The sequence below is a fragment of the Pseudophryne corroboree genome, chromosome 5 (assembly GCF_028390025.1).
Source record: "Pseudophryne corroboree isolate aPseCor3 chromosome 5, aPseCor3.hap2, whole genome shotgun sequence".
Lineage (NCBI taxonomy): Eukaryota > Metazoa > Chordata > Amphibia > Anura > Myobatrachidae > Pseudophryne > Pseudophryne corroboree.
Genome location: NC_086448.1, coordinates 272,284,253 through 272,301,036, shown reverse-complemented (window position 1 = coordinate 272,301,036; position 16,784 = coordinate 272,284,253). Strand labels below are relative to the sequence as shown.

The 16,784-nt window shown below is 41.5% G+C and overlaps 1 protein-coding gene and 1 pseudogene across 1 annotated transcript in view; both read left to right on the top strand.

Annotated features, from left to right (window-relative positions):
* Positions 1-16,784, top strand: part of ZNRF2 (zinc and ring finger 2) — a 244,950-nt gene that overhangs the window by 62,881 nt on the left and 165,285 nt on the right. The gene's annotated exons all lie outside the window — the stretch shown is intronic.
* LOC134929933 (5S ribosomal RNA) lies at positions 4,943-5,061 on the top strand (annotated as a pseudogene).

Here is a 16,784-nt window from a genome sequence, read left to right as displayed (position 1 = left end):
CTTCGCTGGGCGGAAAATCATGTGATAGCACTGTCGGCAGTGTTCATTACGGGAGTGGACAACTGGGAAGCAGACTTCCTCAGCAGGCACGACCTCCACCCGGGAGAGTGGGGACTTCACCCAGAAGTCTTCCACATGATGATAAACCGTTGGGAAAAACCAAAGGTGGACATGATGGCGTCCCGCCTCAACAAAAAACTGGACAGGTATTGCGCCAGGTCAAGGGACCCTCAAGCAATAGCTGTGGACGCTCTGGTAACACCGTGGGTGTACCAGTCGGTGTATGTGTTCCCTCCTCTGCCTCTCATACCCAAGGTGCTGAGAATTATACGGCGGGGAGGAGTAAGAACTATTCTTGTGGCTCCGGATTGGCCAAGAAGGACTTGGTACCCGGAACTTCAAGAGATGCTCACAGGGGACCCGTGGCCTCTACCTCTGAGAAGGGACCTGCTCCAGCAGGGACCCTGTCTGTTCCAAGACTTACCGCGGCTGAGTTTGACGGCATGGCGGTTGAACGCCGGATCCTAAAGGAAAAAGGCATTCCAGACGAAGTCATCCCTACTTTGATAAAAGCCAGAAAGGATGTAACCGCAAAGCATTATCACCGCATCTGGCGGAAATATGTTGCGTGGTGCGAGGCCAAAAAGGCCCCGACGGAGGAATTTCAACTGGGTCGATTCCTGCATTTCCTGCAAGCAGGAGTGTCTATGGGCCTAAAGTTAGGATCCATTAAGGTCCAGATTTCGGCCCTGTCGATTTTCTTTCAGAGAGAACTGGCTTCAGTGCCTGAAGTCCAGACGTTTGTTAAGGGAGTGCTACATATACAGCCTCCTTTTGTGCCTCCAGTGGCACCCTGGGATCTAAATGTTGTTTTGGATTTCCTAAAATCACATTGGTTTGAACCACTCAACACTGTGGAATTAAAATATCTCACATGGAAAGTGGTCATGTTGTTGGCCCTGGCTTCAGCCAGGCGTGTATCCGAATTGGCGGCTTTATCCTGTAAAAGCCCTTACCTGATTTTTCATACGGACAGGGCAGAATTGAGGACTCGTCCTCAATTTCTCCCAAAGGTGGTTTCAGCGTTTCATCTGAACCAGCCTATTGTGGTACCTGCGGCTACTAAGGACTTGGAGGACTCCAAGTTGCTGGACGTTGTCAGGGCCCTGAAAATATATGTTTCCAGGACGGCTGGAGTCAGAAAATCTGACTCGCTATTTATCCTGTACGCACCCAACAAGCTGGGTGCTCCTGCTTCAAAGCAGACTATTGCTCGCTGGATTTGTAGTACAATTCAGCTTGCGCATTCTGTGGCAGGCCTGCCACAGCCAAAATCTGTAAAAGCCCACTCCACAAGGAAGGTGGGCTCATCTTGGGCGGCTGCCCGAGGGGTCTCGGCTTTACAACTCTGCCGAGCTGCTACTTGGTCAGGGTCAAATACTTTTGTAAAATTTTACAAATTTGACACTCTGGCTGAGGAGGACCTGGAGTTTTCTCACTCGGTGCTGCAGAGTCATCCGCACTCTCCCGCCCGTTTGGGAGCTTTGGTATAATCCCCATGGTCCTTACGGAGTTCCCAGCATCCACTAGGACGTCAGAGAAAATAAGAATTTACTTACCGATAATTCTATTTCTCGTAGTCCGTAGTGGATGCTGGGCGCCCATCCCAAGTGCGGATTATCTGCAATACTTGTACATAGTTATTGTTAACAAATCGGGTTATTGTTGTTGTGAGCCATCTATCCAGAGGCTCCTCTGTTATCATGCTGTTAACTGGGTTCATATCACAGGTTGTACGGTGTGATTGGTGTGGCTGGTATGAGTCTTACCCGGGATTCAAAATTCTTCCTTATTGTGTACGCTCGTCCGGGCACAGTATCCTAACTGAGGCTTGGAGGAGGGTCATAGGGGGAGGAGCCAGTGCACACCAGGTAGTCCTAAAGCTTTTATTTTTGTGCCCAGTCTCCTGCGGAGCCGCTATTCCCCATGGTCCTTACGGAGTTCCCAGCATCCACTACGGACTACGAGAAATAGAATTATCGGTAAGTAAATTCTTATTTTTACGTATCTATGGACAATAGAATCCATTTTTATATCGTAACTGATTTACTTCCTGACGCAACTAATATTATTGCCTTTGTTATACTGGAAAAGAAGGGGGTAATTCCAAGTTGATCGCAGCAGGATTTTTGTTAGCAATTGGGCAAAACCATGTGCACTGCAGGGGAGGCAGATATAACATGTGCAGAGAGAGTTAGATTTGGGTGTGGTGTGTTCAATCTGCAATCTAATTTGCAGTGTAAAAATAAAGCAGCCAGTATTTACCCTGCACAGAAACAAAATAACCCACCCAAATCTAACTCTTTCTGCACATGTTATATCTGCCTCCCCTGCAGAGCACATGGTTTTGCCCAATTGCTAAAAAAAATCCTGCTGCGATCAACTCAGAATTACCCCCGAAGTGTATACAGTATTCTGAAGCATACAACAGATTGATTATGTTAAATGAGTCATTGAATTCTATTTACTGTTAAAGTTCACTATCTAATCAGTATTTTTCATAGTTACCAACTGGCCTAGTGTTTGAATATTTAGCTCAGAAAAGATCCCTAATATTAATGAGCTGCATGGGAGTCCCATCTTTTTGCTTAGTATAGTAAGGTAGATTTATAAATGTACTCTCTTGTGCAAAAAGAAGATACAAATGGTTTAAATTGTCTGCCTCAGATGAGGCAGATTACAGCAAGCTTGTTACCTTTTAGAAGCTTGAATTTGTTGCAGCCTCCTATAGACTTTGGCCAGCAAAGATGAAGCACAGAAATGGGGAGGCTGGTCTCCATCTCAGTTGCCCCAAAACAAGGCCTGGGACTTGCACACTCCTCCCTGCATTTCCAATGCTTCAGCATCACTCAGAAAAAGTGAGGATCTCAGCAGAATATTGAAAAAAAAAAAAAAATTGGTTGATCGAACGCTGCATAATCTATGATCAGAATTTCAACATTTGTACTAGGGGAGGGAATGGAATCAAATTAAAGTTTATTAATAGTGCAAAAGAGTAAATGAACAAATATAGCACATTTAAACCAGTGTAAACATATGATAGGACCTAACATCTTATATCAGAATAGTTTGTATATGCTCTATAAGATTTAGTTAGATCTTATTTTAGTACTTTTGGCTGTGGACTAATATTTTTTTTCTGTATGTGGAATTGTCAAAATGAAATAATCGGCTTCCTTTAAATCCTCGGCACCATTTCTTGGAACTTGTTTTCTTTTTATAGTGTGAAAGCTAAACATTCACTTCCGCTTTCTCATTAATATCTTGTCTTTTAACTACAGAACATTTTGCAAACAAGTGTCCATTTCATAACTGTGTCTGCTTGAGTCATTTTTCTTACTATTTGATTTTAACCCCTTTGCTCTGCATACGACAAGTGGGGGTGGTCATCCTTCTATTAAAAAAACAAAATGTCTTCTCCCCACTTACACTGATCACAGGTGGTGAGTCGTGGGTAGCTAGTTGGATGGTGAACTTTGAAAGATAAATGATGGAATGTAGGAGAAATATTGATTTAAGAGGAGGGCTGGTATGCATTAATAAAAAGGTACTTTTTAAGGGCATGTTAAAACTGGGGTGGCTGGTAGATAGTCTGTGTGAGGGAGTGAGTACCAGATGCTGGGGCACCTTTAGTGCAGTCTTGGAGACGAGCCTGAGAGAAAGTGACAGGAGGTAGTGTGGATAGAAATGAGGTTGGGGATTTAGGTGAGGGTGAGGAGTTTGCTGAATTGTGAGTGAGATAGGAGAAGTCATGCAGTGGAAGAGGAAAATGAGATGAGCAGTAGCATTAAGAATAGAGTGAAGTGAGGAGAGGCGAGTGAGAGGGAGGCTAGACAGGAGGAGGTTGCTGTAGTCTAAACCAGTGGTTCTCAAACTGTGTGCCTAGGCACCCTGTGGTGCTTCAGGGCACTTGCAGGGGTTCCTTGGATTGGTGGTTCAGGACCAATTTAAATTATGGTCACTGTAATAGGCAAAACCAGTGCTGGTGGCTTGCAATCATAAAATATGGGACAAAGCAAATCTTGTCCCCACAATACACAATTGAACCTAAGGATGACATATAAACACAATTTACTTAATTTAATATTTATTTTCTAAATTTCTCAAAAAGAAACTTTTGGCCTAGGGGTGCCATGAAACAAATTCTGATACTCTGTGGTGCCATGATTCAAAAAAGTTCTGAACCACTGGTCTAAGCAGTAAAATTGAGACCATGAATTAGCATTTTGGTGGCATCTGGGGTAAGGCAGGGGGTGTATTCTGGCAATGTTCTGGAGGTAGAAGTGGCAAGAATGAGAGATGGCAAGAAAGAGAGTTGAGTTGAGGACAACACAGAGGCAGCATACTTAGGGGATAGAAGAGAAGATAATATATCAACAAAGATAGAGGGGTAAAGGAAGGGGGACACTGGAAGGGGGAAAAACAATAAGTTTGGTCTTGGCCATATTGAGTTTCAGAGATATGTGTAGAATTGTAAAGTGTAGCAGCTTGGTCAGGGCAGGAGAGAGTGGAGATGGGAAAGAGGAGGGTGTCCAGTGAGTAGAAGAGGGTGGGTCCAAGAGCCAGCAAGGATGTGCATGGTGTGCATAGTCTTGGTGCGGGGTGAGGGTGTATGAAAAAAAATCCAAAGGAGAGGATATGGTGGTCAGAGAGGGGAGGGGAACATTAGTGAAATCCGATAAATCGTAACCGTGGGAAAAGACTAGGTCAGGTTATGTCCCCCACTTTTTAGGGGGGAGGTAAACTGAGGTCAAACGAGATGAAAGAGAGAATCTTGTAAGCGCAGCATGTGCTCTCTCATCCAGAGAGGTTAATTACCTATTCTCTGGACAGCAGAAGCACATTTTTCTGCTTTGTGGAACAAGTACTCTCTAATTCAGCAGATTACTGCCATACTCCATAGGATACGCCCAATCTCATTCGATCTTGGAAGCAAATCAATGGTAGGCCAGATTAGTAATTGGTTGGGAGACCACTAATGAAAACCAGGTGCAGTAAACCAGCAGCTGAAAAGCAGAAGGAAGAATTCCACCTCTACTCTAATTTTCTTCTTTTTTCAAAGACTCGCTTACACCTTCCAGCAATAGCATAGGGGGATCAAGCATCCACAATTTACCAATCTTTGAATTTGGTATATTAACACATAATAAATTCTCTGACACACAAGCTATATACTCTCCCTCCTTTTTGTTTCCTTCCTTTCTCCATCTGGAGGAATAATCATTAGGATTAATAGGGATTTTTCCCTTTATCCATTTGATTGTTTACCTTGCTTAATTAAAAGTCTAATGGTAACACATCTGCAAGTTACTGACGTGGAAGGTGATTAACAAGCAATAAGGCAACAAAGGATTTTTTTCAACAATTTTATTTTTACTCTTTATTCTCTATACACAATCATACGTTTGTCAGATGAGACAGCAAATTTCAGATCAAACAGGCAGGGCACCATTATGATAATTATGAACCTGTCATACTCATATTAATATCGAGACAGGATATATATTCTCACTATATAAATATATGAAAAATAATTTTCCAAAAAATATTTTACCAAGGCAATCATAATCCTATTATTGTAAGGATGCACTGTATGTTGTTTGTCTCTTGCCATACATAATTTTATCTAATAAATATTAAAAGTTATATTTTATTATAAAGAATTTTTTTTTTCAACAAATGAGTGCCCCAACAAAGAGTCTCTCTTTTTTTCTTCTGTTAGTATACTGTAACTTCTACTGACTCTGGGAGCACCACCGACACCCAATATCTATACTGTGTGCACACAATTTATTTTGCTTATTGTCGGTATTAGACATATATCCGTTTTGTGATTATGTCTAGCATATAAACCCAGTGTGGGTCAAAACCCTTTCATATAAAGCAGCAGCATCTATGGGATTGTCTAATGCAGTATATTGAAATCATCCAGAATAAAAGATGGAAGGTCAGAATGTCACGGTCTGGGGTTGTGGATTTGTCTTGGGACCTTTAGGCCTAACCAGAGCATCAGTAAAGCAGGAGATCTTTCTGGGATTTACATGCATGGTGTGAGTTGATAGGTTTTCTTAGAGATTGTGGAGCTATCCATATACCCAGGAATATGACCAGGATACAGTAATGGGAGCTGGGAGACCAGGCACTGGTCGTGGTGAACTCAATCATATGGACTGGAACCCAGAACTCGGGACCGGCCAGAGTTACTGAATTCAGACTGACCACCATACAGTGTGGAATTTCATTCCGGCTGGCAGTCTGGAACTTGATTCCGGGAGCTGGACTTAGGAACTGAATATCAGAAAATGGAGAACTCTGAACTTGCCAACTGTGCCAACCGAACAGGCCTGACACACACAGACTGGCAACAGCCTAGGAACTGAAAACAGGTGAGACACGGGAACAGCCCCAGCTGCCAAGAACTGGAAAACCTGCCACTGATAACCAGGGATCTTCACGGCAGCAAATGAAGGTAGCACCTGAATACTGGGGTAGATGGAAACAGCAGAGCAGAGGAACTGACGACACGCTATGAAATTACAGGAAGCGCTGAGAACACAGTAACAACAATGAACTGGAGCCTGGAAAGAATCTTTTAAGGAAACACTTGTTCTGGCACTGGGTTACTGCAAGAGGAATTTTATATAAGGTGTTGTCAATATCCATAGGTGGAACAATCAGATGGGTGCAGTTGCTATTCACTTAGAGGATCAGTGAGTTACCTGATAGAACCCAATATGGCTGCACCCATGCTGCCAACTGTTTATTTACATCTAATGCTATGGTGATAAAAAGAAGCAGGGAGCACAATGATGTGGACCGCTGTATGTGGTAAGTGGGGCTAAGACCCCCAATGCGTGACACAGGGGAGAGGAAGTAGCCAAGCTAAAATGTTATCTAGAAAGTGGGAAGAGAGACTGGGTGAAGCTGATAACTATAGCCCAAAGGTGAATAGGGTAGAAGAGGCAAATAGCGTGGACCTCAAAAGAGGAAAAGGAGAGGGAGGATTCCATAGGAAAGGCCACAGTGGGTGCAGCAGGCAGAGGACTCATGCCTTCACATTGCCGGTGGTCGAGAGGTATAGTAGTGGGAGGGTCCCTCAACTAAGAGGCCAGCACTATCAAATGGGGTGAACCAGGTTTTGGTAATTGTAAGGAGTTTGAGGGAGTTCGAGAGGGGAAGGAAGATCAACTGAGGATAAGTTGGGGGTGTGAAAGGAAGTGATGGACGAAAAGGGTGGCAAGAAGGTGGGAAGAGAAAGATGAAGGGATAGAGAGGTACAGTAATATATGATGCGATAATCACTAAGGGGCCAAGGAGTGTGGTGAAGAGTGAGGGTCTTGAGAGAAAAAGGGAACCGCTAAGGAGCCACAGAGGAATAGGGAGAGGGCAGTGAGTGTGTATGGGCGGGGTGGGTGAGGGACTTAGGATATGGGAGAGTCAAGTGTCAACTTCCTGTACATGGGGTGAGAGAGGGAATGGGTTGTCCTGGCACTAGATGGGAGAGTAAAATGTGAAAAAACATACAGTCTAAGGCAATATATACACTCTAAAGCAAGCAAGTTAATACAGTATAAAATTGAGACAAAAGGGAGGCAAAACAAGAAATAGGTAGCATGAAGCTGAACAAGATGGTGGTAGGAGGCAGAAACCTAAATGGCAAAAAAACATAAAAGTGAATAGAAAAAAAAACAATTCTATTTAGGTTAAGAGACAATGGCCCTCATTCCGAGTTGTTCGCTCGCTAGCTGCTTTTAGCAGCATTGCACACGCTAAGCTGCCCCCCTCTGGGAGTGTATCTTAGCTTAGCAGAATTGCGAACGAAAGATTAGCAGAATTGCGAATAGAAATTTCTTAGCAGTTTCTGAGCAGCTCTAGACTTACTCCTACATTGCGATCAGTTCAGTCAGTTTTGTTCCTGGTTTGACGTCACAAACACACCCAGCGTTCGCCCAGACACTCCCCCGTTTCTTCAGACACTCCCGCGTTTTTCCCAGAAACGCCAGCGTTTTTTCGCACACTCCCAGAAAACGTCCAGTTTCCGCCCAGAAACACCCACTTCCTGTCAATCACACTACGATCACCAGAACGAGGAAAAATCCTCGTTAGGCCGTGAGTAAAATACCTAACTTTTGTGTAAAATAACTAAGCGCATGCGCTCTGCGAACCTTGCGCATGCGCAGTAAGCGACTAATCGCAGTATAGCGAAAATCGGCAACGAGCGAACAACTCGGAATGACCCCCAATGTAAGGGTGAATGGATAATGGGAAGCCACAAAATAAATTTTAAATCTACAAGAAAAAAAAACGTCCTTGAGTAGTAGTAGATGGATGTCATAGCATTGCAGTCAAGATTATCAGGCAGATGGATATTTTTAAATAGGAGTCCAGAGATTATCAGTAGGATAGTCTATAGTAGTCATGTATGCTGAAGGTTGTAGTAGCAGCGCTACTAGGCTGAAGCTACATCCTAGTAGCAGCGATCTAGGGCAGTGCAAGCCCATCAAATGAGTTTGACAGTGAAGCAAGGCCAACAGAGGAGTCTACAGGACCTGGAGTGTGTTCAAGTCAGAGTCTCAGTGGAGAGCTCCTCAGGACAAGTCTGCTCTGGCCTGCAGCCAAATGTACTTAACTTGCTGTTTAAAGGAAAAAAAATATCAGAATCGATGAGTTTTGTTGTATCAATTTACTAAGTACAAACTTTATTCTATATGATAACGCTTCATTAATATGTCTGCTGTGCTGCTCATGTCTTTGTGTGTTATGTAAATAGTCTGTTTTACAGATTGTTGTAGCAGAGATGAAGTTACTTTGCAATGAACAAAACAAGAGCTCATATCAAAAGTTCCTATCAGTAGCAGAGTATTTTCGTACCATTTCAAATGGACTTTCTCCACTTATGTTTCCAGAATGGAAAGATTCGGTCAGCTCCTCATTAGCTCATGATATCAGAATCTTCTCTTTAATGACAAGTGGGCAGAGTCCATATTATAAGTGGCACATGTAAAGTTTACAAGTACTGCAAACTGTTTCAAGGCATTGTCCAGTATTTCCTAACCCATGTGAAATCAGCAGCGTCAATATGTCTGACTTCTGAAGTGTGAAGGTATCAGGATGGGATGCGGTCAAGATCCCGCTGGACGAAATCCCGACGGTCAAAATACCGACACCGGGATCCCGACTGGCACAATCCCGACATATTCTCCCTCTGTGGGTGTCCAAGACACCCATAGAGGGAGAATAAATTAGTGTGCCGAGAGTAGCGAGGCACCATGCCCACAAGGGGCTGCGTTGCGCTTGCCCTCTGTCGGGATTGTGCCAGTCGGGATCCCGGTGTCTGTATTCCGACTGCCGGGATCTCGTCCGGCGGGATTTCGTACTGATCCCATCAGGATGGCTTATTATTGCTGCTTTCTGCGGGAACAGATGTTTATATCAAGACACATTTGTTTGCAATTCTACAATATCATGTATTTTATTTGCTACATATCTTCAGCTAGTGACAGCTGGCCAGTGACATGGTCTCTAAGCTTGGCTTTGTTCTAGAATTGCATGTTTCACTTTCATGTCTTGACAGATGAAGGGGTGCGTTGGATACTACAGCAATATCCCTCTAGCAATGTTCTTGCACTGACCTACCAGTTGCCAAACACAAATCACATGGGTAACATGACATTTTAATTTTCCTGGCTGTCTGAATCACAATGCAGTTAAACTTAATCTAAACATGTAAAAGTGTATGTACTGTACATATTAACTAATAATTTCTAGAACACATTCAGTAATGATGTGTTTGGGTGCCTGCATAATTAAAATCAAATTTGTAATAACCATTCCACTTCACTCACCAAAGATGTAGTGGCAGGGGCTATCTTAAAGGTATTCTTCAAAAATAGATTTAGGGTGGTATCCAATTACCCGCAGTCAGTGCTTCACCACGGGCTATCGTATTAGCCCCGATAAGCCACACGAGCCACAGTTTATCTGGGATTTTATGTCACCTGCCTCAGTCAGGCAAATCAAGATCCCCAACAAGTGCGGCTTTTCAGGGCTTTGGTGGTAAAAACACACAGGTATTACTGAACTTGTGTGTTTTCGGACAAAAAAGTATTTTTTATAGGAGATCTAATTGAATACCCCGTAAATAAAATATCTGTGAATAATCGCAAAAAAACCCCTCCTTTTTTGCTCCTGATGTTTCATTGCTGGTAATTGGATACTGCCCTTTGAGTACTTAGTACTAGTCCTAAATAGGAGTATGACAAAAGAGTTGGTCTCTCAAGCCTCTTGTGTCATAGGAAGATAAGAGTAAAACAAGTTTAAAAAGTAATTAAAATCTTCACTATATTCTAACTAATATTGTTTAAGTTTTACGGTTATAGAACCTTAAAACTAGCACATGTACTTAATCTGAATCTGATCTCTAATTCTAAATAACATCTAATTTTGCCTGCCCAAATTCTAAAAATATAACAAACATAATACAATAAAAGTGCTTTGGTGGGAGTAAAATGTTTTCATATACATGTCACTTGAAAAAAATTCATCCATTTTATTTTGGTGTAGTTGCATTGGGAAGTAGCCAGTATGTTGAATATGTCATTGGGAGAATATCAACGGGACGTAGTCACAAGGCCGGCGTTCGTGATACCAGGGGTCACGATGCCTGAATACCGACCGCCGGGCTCACGAACATTAGTATGCTGGAGAGGGTTGCGGGGGGGGGATGGTTGCGTGGAGGGTTAGGTTTAGGCTGCGGAGTGGGAGGGCTAGAGTTAGGCGGCGGTAGGGGAGGGTTAGGTTTCGTTTCCTGCTGAACCCCTGTCGGGATTAAGACCTCTTGGGATGCTGCAGTTGGGATTTAGACCACTAGCATCTTCACTACCAGTATCACAATCCCAACCCAATGTCAACTGCATAATGCGGACACAGTTGTAATGTTAAACTATTTTTTAATCATGTCGGCCTGATAACTTTAAAAATTATGCATTTTGATCAGCCAAATTTAAATGCCCGTTCAGCTGTGATGTGAGGACTGCCATATTGAGCGGTCGATCGCTAAGTGTATATGCTTATCTGAATCAGCCGATCTGTTGGCAGGTGTGTGTACTGATGATGCTACAAAACAAACAAAAACATTTCTACGATACAGCAGAAACATCTCTTTAAATTGTACTTAAACACACTCAGAAAAGCATAATATATACTTGAATGATGCAGAAATCACCAATCCTTGTCGCAAGACATGCCACGCCAAGTGACATACTAGTCGACATCAAGGGAGCAGCTTGTTATCTCTGCGCTAACAGACAAAAAACCCCCCAGCAATGTGGCAGTAGTTTAGTTGGATTTCTGCTCGCACCCTCAGGAGGGTGAAAGAAGAAATCCGACCAAGGGGCCAAACAGCGCTGACAATTTAATACCTCCGGGGGGACTCCTTCCCAGCGCCATTCACATCATGTTCAACTGAATCCCCCCAATGTGTTTTTTGTCTCCGTGGGGGAAAATGTGTGTTTTTTTCCCCCCTAGTTTTTCCCCCTCTTTTTTTCCCTCCTCCTTACTACTTAAAATGTATGCTTACATTTGTTGTCTTATAAGGCAATCCTTTGAGTATCGTTTCTTTTATACGCTCCAGCGATGATGGTTTATCAGTTAGATTAGTGTGTTTCCTGTATGGCCATTTGTTTAGAAGTCTGACAGCAATAGTCAAAGATAATAATATAGTTCAGTACAAAAATAGTGATAAAATATTTTACCGTATTTTGCATACCATGTTTGTCATTACCTACCTCTTCTCTGCTTCTTTCCTTTCTTTTGCAGTCTTGTGTTACTATGGGGTCTATTCACTTCTCCACACTTTTCACTGCTTCATGAATAGACCACTATATGTTTGTCAAAGATTTGCTGCCTACAGTTCATTTAGTGATAGTAAAATTGCAACAACCTTCATCCGGCACCAGCCTCTCCCACTCCATAGTCTGTAACAGAGAAGCACCTACCTTTTACTTATGCTGCTTTCACATCGCAAACCCTGCTTTTGAAACGGTTCTTTAAACTGTTCTTAAAACGGGTCTGAGCAGTTAAACCTTCTTCACATCGCATGTTGTAACCGTTATATATTACCGTTTCATTACCGTTTTGGTACCTTTCACACTGAACCCGTTTCACCCATAGAAAACAGTGGTTGTCATTATAAATGGACTTTTCTGGCCCACACATTAATTAATAATTATTAATAATTTGGCTAGTCGTACGATGGAACCCAGCAGCTTCAAGCATCTTTACCATGTTTTTTGTAGATTACTGCATCCTTCACTGTGCCAGTGATTTGTCTACATATTTCTTCATCTCCTCTGATCCTAAGCCGCTCCCTCACCACCTCATCACTCCAATTTGCCATTGTATAATATATTTTGAGTAATAAAACCCTTCTAAACTCACTCTCATGTGTCTCGTGTTTTTCCACCAGTTTCCTGCTTCTGCCTGGTGACATCACACATGGAGACAGCCTATCACCTTCTGTGGCTTGGAAATACTGTTTCTAAACCTTTCACACTGTACAATGAAACGGGTCTGAACCGTGTAGGACCCTGCTTTTTAACCGTTTCAAAATACTGGTATTTTGAAAACGGTAAATTCAAGGTGGCCCTTTCACACCGCAGCTAGAACCGTTTTGGAAGGCTTAAAAATCGGCAATTTACCGGGTTAAAGCTGCGGTGTGAAAGGGGTATTAGTGTGACTCTGTGCCAGCTCTCATTTATCACATATTAAAAAGAAAAGATAAAAAAGAAAATGCATAACTAAATACATTTTTGTATTTATAGTACATTATTACATGGCATTTACATACAGCCAAAGTTGCAAAATTCCAATAACAATTAGCGATACGCATGAAGAGCACATACATATTTCTAGTCTTATACATAATACAGATTTTAGAGAGAGCATACAAAAAACAAACCAATTACTTTTGTTATACATAATTGTACACACTCCTGGTACTAGAAAGAATGGATACACATTGACACCATATATACTGTATAACCCAGCAGTATTTGGTGGGATACATGCTCCATATCTAAAATTGTTATATGCAGGAACATTACTGAAATAAAAAAAAGTGTATTTAGCCGAGTTGTGTTTTTTAAATGAGTGTTCCTGCTTGTGAATCTGCACTCCCTCCCACACGTAACCTGTTTGTTGTGCATGGATATGATCTTGTACTCAGCCAGACAGTACTGTCATGGAACATCCCAATTTAGAGTGGGATTCAGCAATATTTCATATTCAAACACATGGTGAATGTGTGTCAAACTATGGTGAATATTAATGTACTTGTGAACGATGAATATTGTATTATTGGATGTAGTGTACACAGATATCTGATTATTACTTCTACAGTATTATAACTTCATGTTTATTTGGAGATCTCATTTTATAGAATTATCTTTTCTTAATAGAAAAATAGTACAAAACGCTTTGGGATTCTACATTAAAGGCTTTAGTAGTCCCTTACTCCTCAGTGACACATAATCTCCTATTCCATAATATCCTAATTCCATACATCAAATTATCCATTCTATTAATTATTGTGTACTGTGAGCAATTAGGCTCTTTAGGGATGATGACTAGGCATTCTTTTCAAATACCATAGAACGTTAAATTAGAGTCTCTGTTTTTCTGTAGCGTGTTGTTGCTGAAATGATCTTGCCACTGTGATGCAAATGAGGCATCATTCCTGCCAAAGTGCTGATAGATAACTAGGCTGCTATTTAATTGACAAGTGACATCTGCCACTACTTCCCCACAAATCACATGCTATGAGCTAGTCTCAGAAATGCCAGTCAGTTTAGAGCGTGACAATACTAATTCATTAGTAACTCACTCAGAATGCAATGAGAATAAACATCTTTATGAGTTATAGAATAAATTACCAATTAGTAATTATATGTAATTAGAATAATTGCTTAAGTAAGGGAAGTGTCATAAATGTCTACCATTACATTACATACTCAGGTTGGATTGTCTGCCAAAACACTGTTACTTTGTAATATGAGCTGATATAGGGGACTATTTATTAATAATAATAATAATAATATTTATTAATAATCATGACAAAATTTTCATTGTTAACAATACTATCCTAGAATTCAGGGTCAGCAATTGCAAGAAACGCTGTCCCTTTGAGTTACATACTGGGCAAATCGGAGGAGTATTTCACATTTTTGTAAGACTTCTCCTAGGTTTCAATCAGTTACCTGTGCCAGGTGGAGGCTGCAGGAGAGGGGTCTTTAGATCCAAAAATGCCACCACAGGCATAAAGCAGTTAATACCATCTGAGGATGGGGTTAATCAATGGGGCCAAACCTGGTAAATAGGAGTCAGAAGTAGTCTCCTTTGAGAATAATGGGGGCTGCAGTCTGCAGCATTAACTAGCCTTTAGCAGGATATTTCTGTGAAATTTCCTGCATTAGGTTATTAGTACACAGGGGTTTATTCAATTGATGTTGGATCCTTTCCGACGGAAAGGATCCAACATTGAGTAATCAATTCTCGACCATATCTGACAGGATTTGGCCATTCTTGACAATGCCAGTCCAACTTTTTTAAAAGACGGATTGACATTGTCGGAAAAGGGGCTAAAACCTGTCGGATTTGGCCATATTTCCGACAAAACACGTGGATCAGCGGCTGTTCTGCCGATCCACGTGTTTTCAGACAAGTCGGAATTGCTGACTTGTCGGAAAGGATTGAATACATCGGAACAGTTCCCGACCTAAAAGAGTCGGAAACTGGCGTCTTTCTGACAAGACGGTAGTGTCCAACTACAATTGAATACACCCCATAGTGGGGATGCATAACACTGGGGATGCAGAATTCATGTTTGTAAGTAAAGCAAACAACCAAGCAACTTTTCAAAACCGTGTTGCACTGCAGGTGGTGCAGATAGATTTAGATTTGGGTGGCTATATTGTTTCTGTGCAGGAGTTAATACCGGCTGCTTTTACATGTTGCCCACAAATGTTAGACCGCTTTATTTTTACACTGCAATTTAGATTTCAGTTGAACACACCCCACACAAATCTAACTCTCTGCACGTGTTACATCTGCCCCATCTGCAGCGCAACATAGTTTTGCCCAGTTGCTTAATTATGCAGAAACTCTTGTTAAATATGCCCATATGTGTATGTGTAAAGGAGTAGTCATAGTTCGCAATCATGAATACAGATAACCACCAAGCATTGGTCGTGTAAAATGTGACTACAGTAGGTGAGTCTTTCTCAGATGGCCAAAGGATGGTGATCTAATTTGCGATGCTGTGAGGGGGCGTCATTTGTCCTCACATGCCTTCTGCAGCATTAGAATATTTTCTCATTGCTGCTGCATCCAGGACTGCAAGACGCAGCAGTGATGAAAATTGCGTCCATCTCTGAATCAGGCCCATCATTTTTATCGCGGGGTTGCTGGGCTACCTATACACCATAGTAGTGTGCATACAGTATGTGTTTGGGATCAAATTTATTAAGAATACAGGGGTTGTCATTTAGTGGTTTTAGGTCTGTGCTCATACCTATAGTAGTGAAAATCAAAAGATTGAGAGAACTTCACTTTCATTTCATAAACTCATTTATTTCTTTTAGAATGAAAGGATCAGGCATCTAAAAAATGTTTTAAATAATAGATTGGGGTAACCTGTGGTCTGTCTCCATCCTTTAAAATGTTGCCTATATTATCTCTATAGCTTTAGCAGGGCCTACTTGCTACAACAGCGAGAATATTCTTTTGGACAAAGGTGAGCATCAGTATGCCTTTATAAGTTCCTCCAAGTCATTCTAGAGAAACAAATGTCCTCTTGATGGCTTGAATATCAAATATCCAGCTTAGACCACAAGTCAATGGCCCATTAAAATGGCTACAATATTTTGATCAGTTTTATAGATTAGGTCATATCAGTGGGCAATAGAATGAGGTGTGACTTTATTAGGCTTTTGCCTAAATTTTTCCTTAAAATTTCTCTGTTTTCGCATGTAATATTTGTACATACATTGGTGACTAGTCCATACATTTATTTAGTCTTCACCGGTTCTCATTGTTGCGGTATAATCATGCTACATCATAGGTTCTGGCTTGCTCATCACCTTGTATGTAGAGCATATGGACAGTGATGATCACTCAGATCAGTGGTCTTGCATATTAATGTGCCTGCTTCAGATTATTTCACATTTTATCTTTGTGTGTACCCTTTCAGGGATATAACAAAAATGTATCACCATCATCATCATCATCATCATCATCATCATCACAATTTCTGTTTTATGATGATAGTATGCAGCCATGATGGTCTTTTTTGTATTACCCTAAGTATTGGCCCCATGGATATTGTAGGATGTTTTTCCTTAAAACTCAACTACCTCTTAGGTAAGGATTCTTTCTTTTTGCATTTATGGCCATAATCTGTGAGGGGAGAGGGCGTGAGAATACACATCACAAACTGCACTCAAAAGAATGGACATTCCAAGTGATTGAGGTTTTCCTGAAGCTCTCTAGGGTGAGGGGAACATTATTTAAATATTTTACCTAGATTGGAGTGGAGCTTTAATTAAAAACTTTCACATAAACAGCTATTAGGGCAGGAAAATAAAGCATTTCATGTAAATGGTTTAATGCTCCTTAGCACTGGAAGATATTTTATACAAAGCCTCCTTGATATAGTTGTTGTTACACGT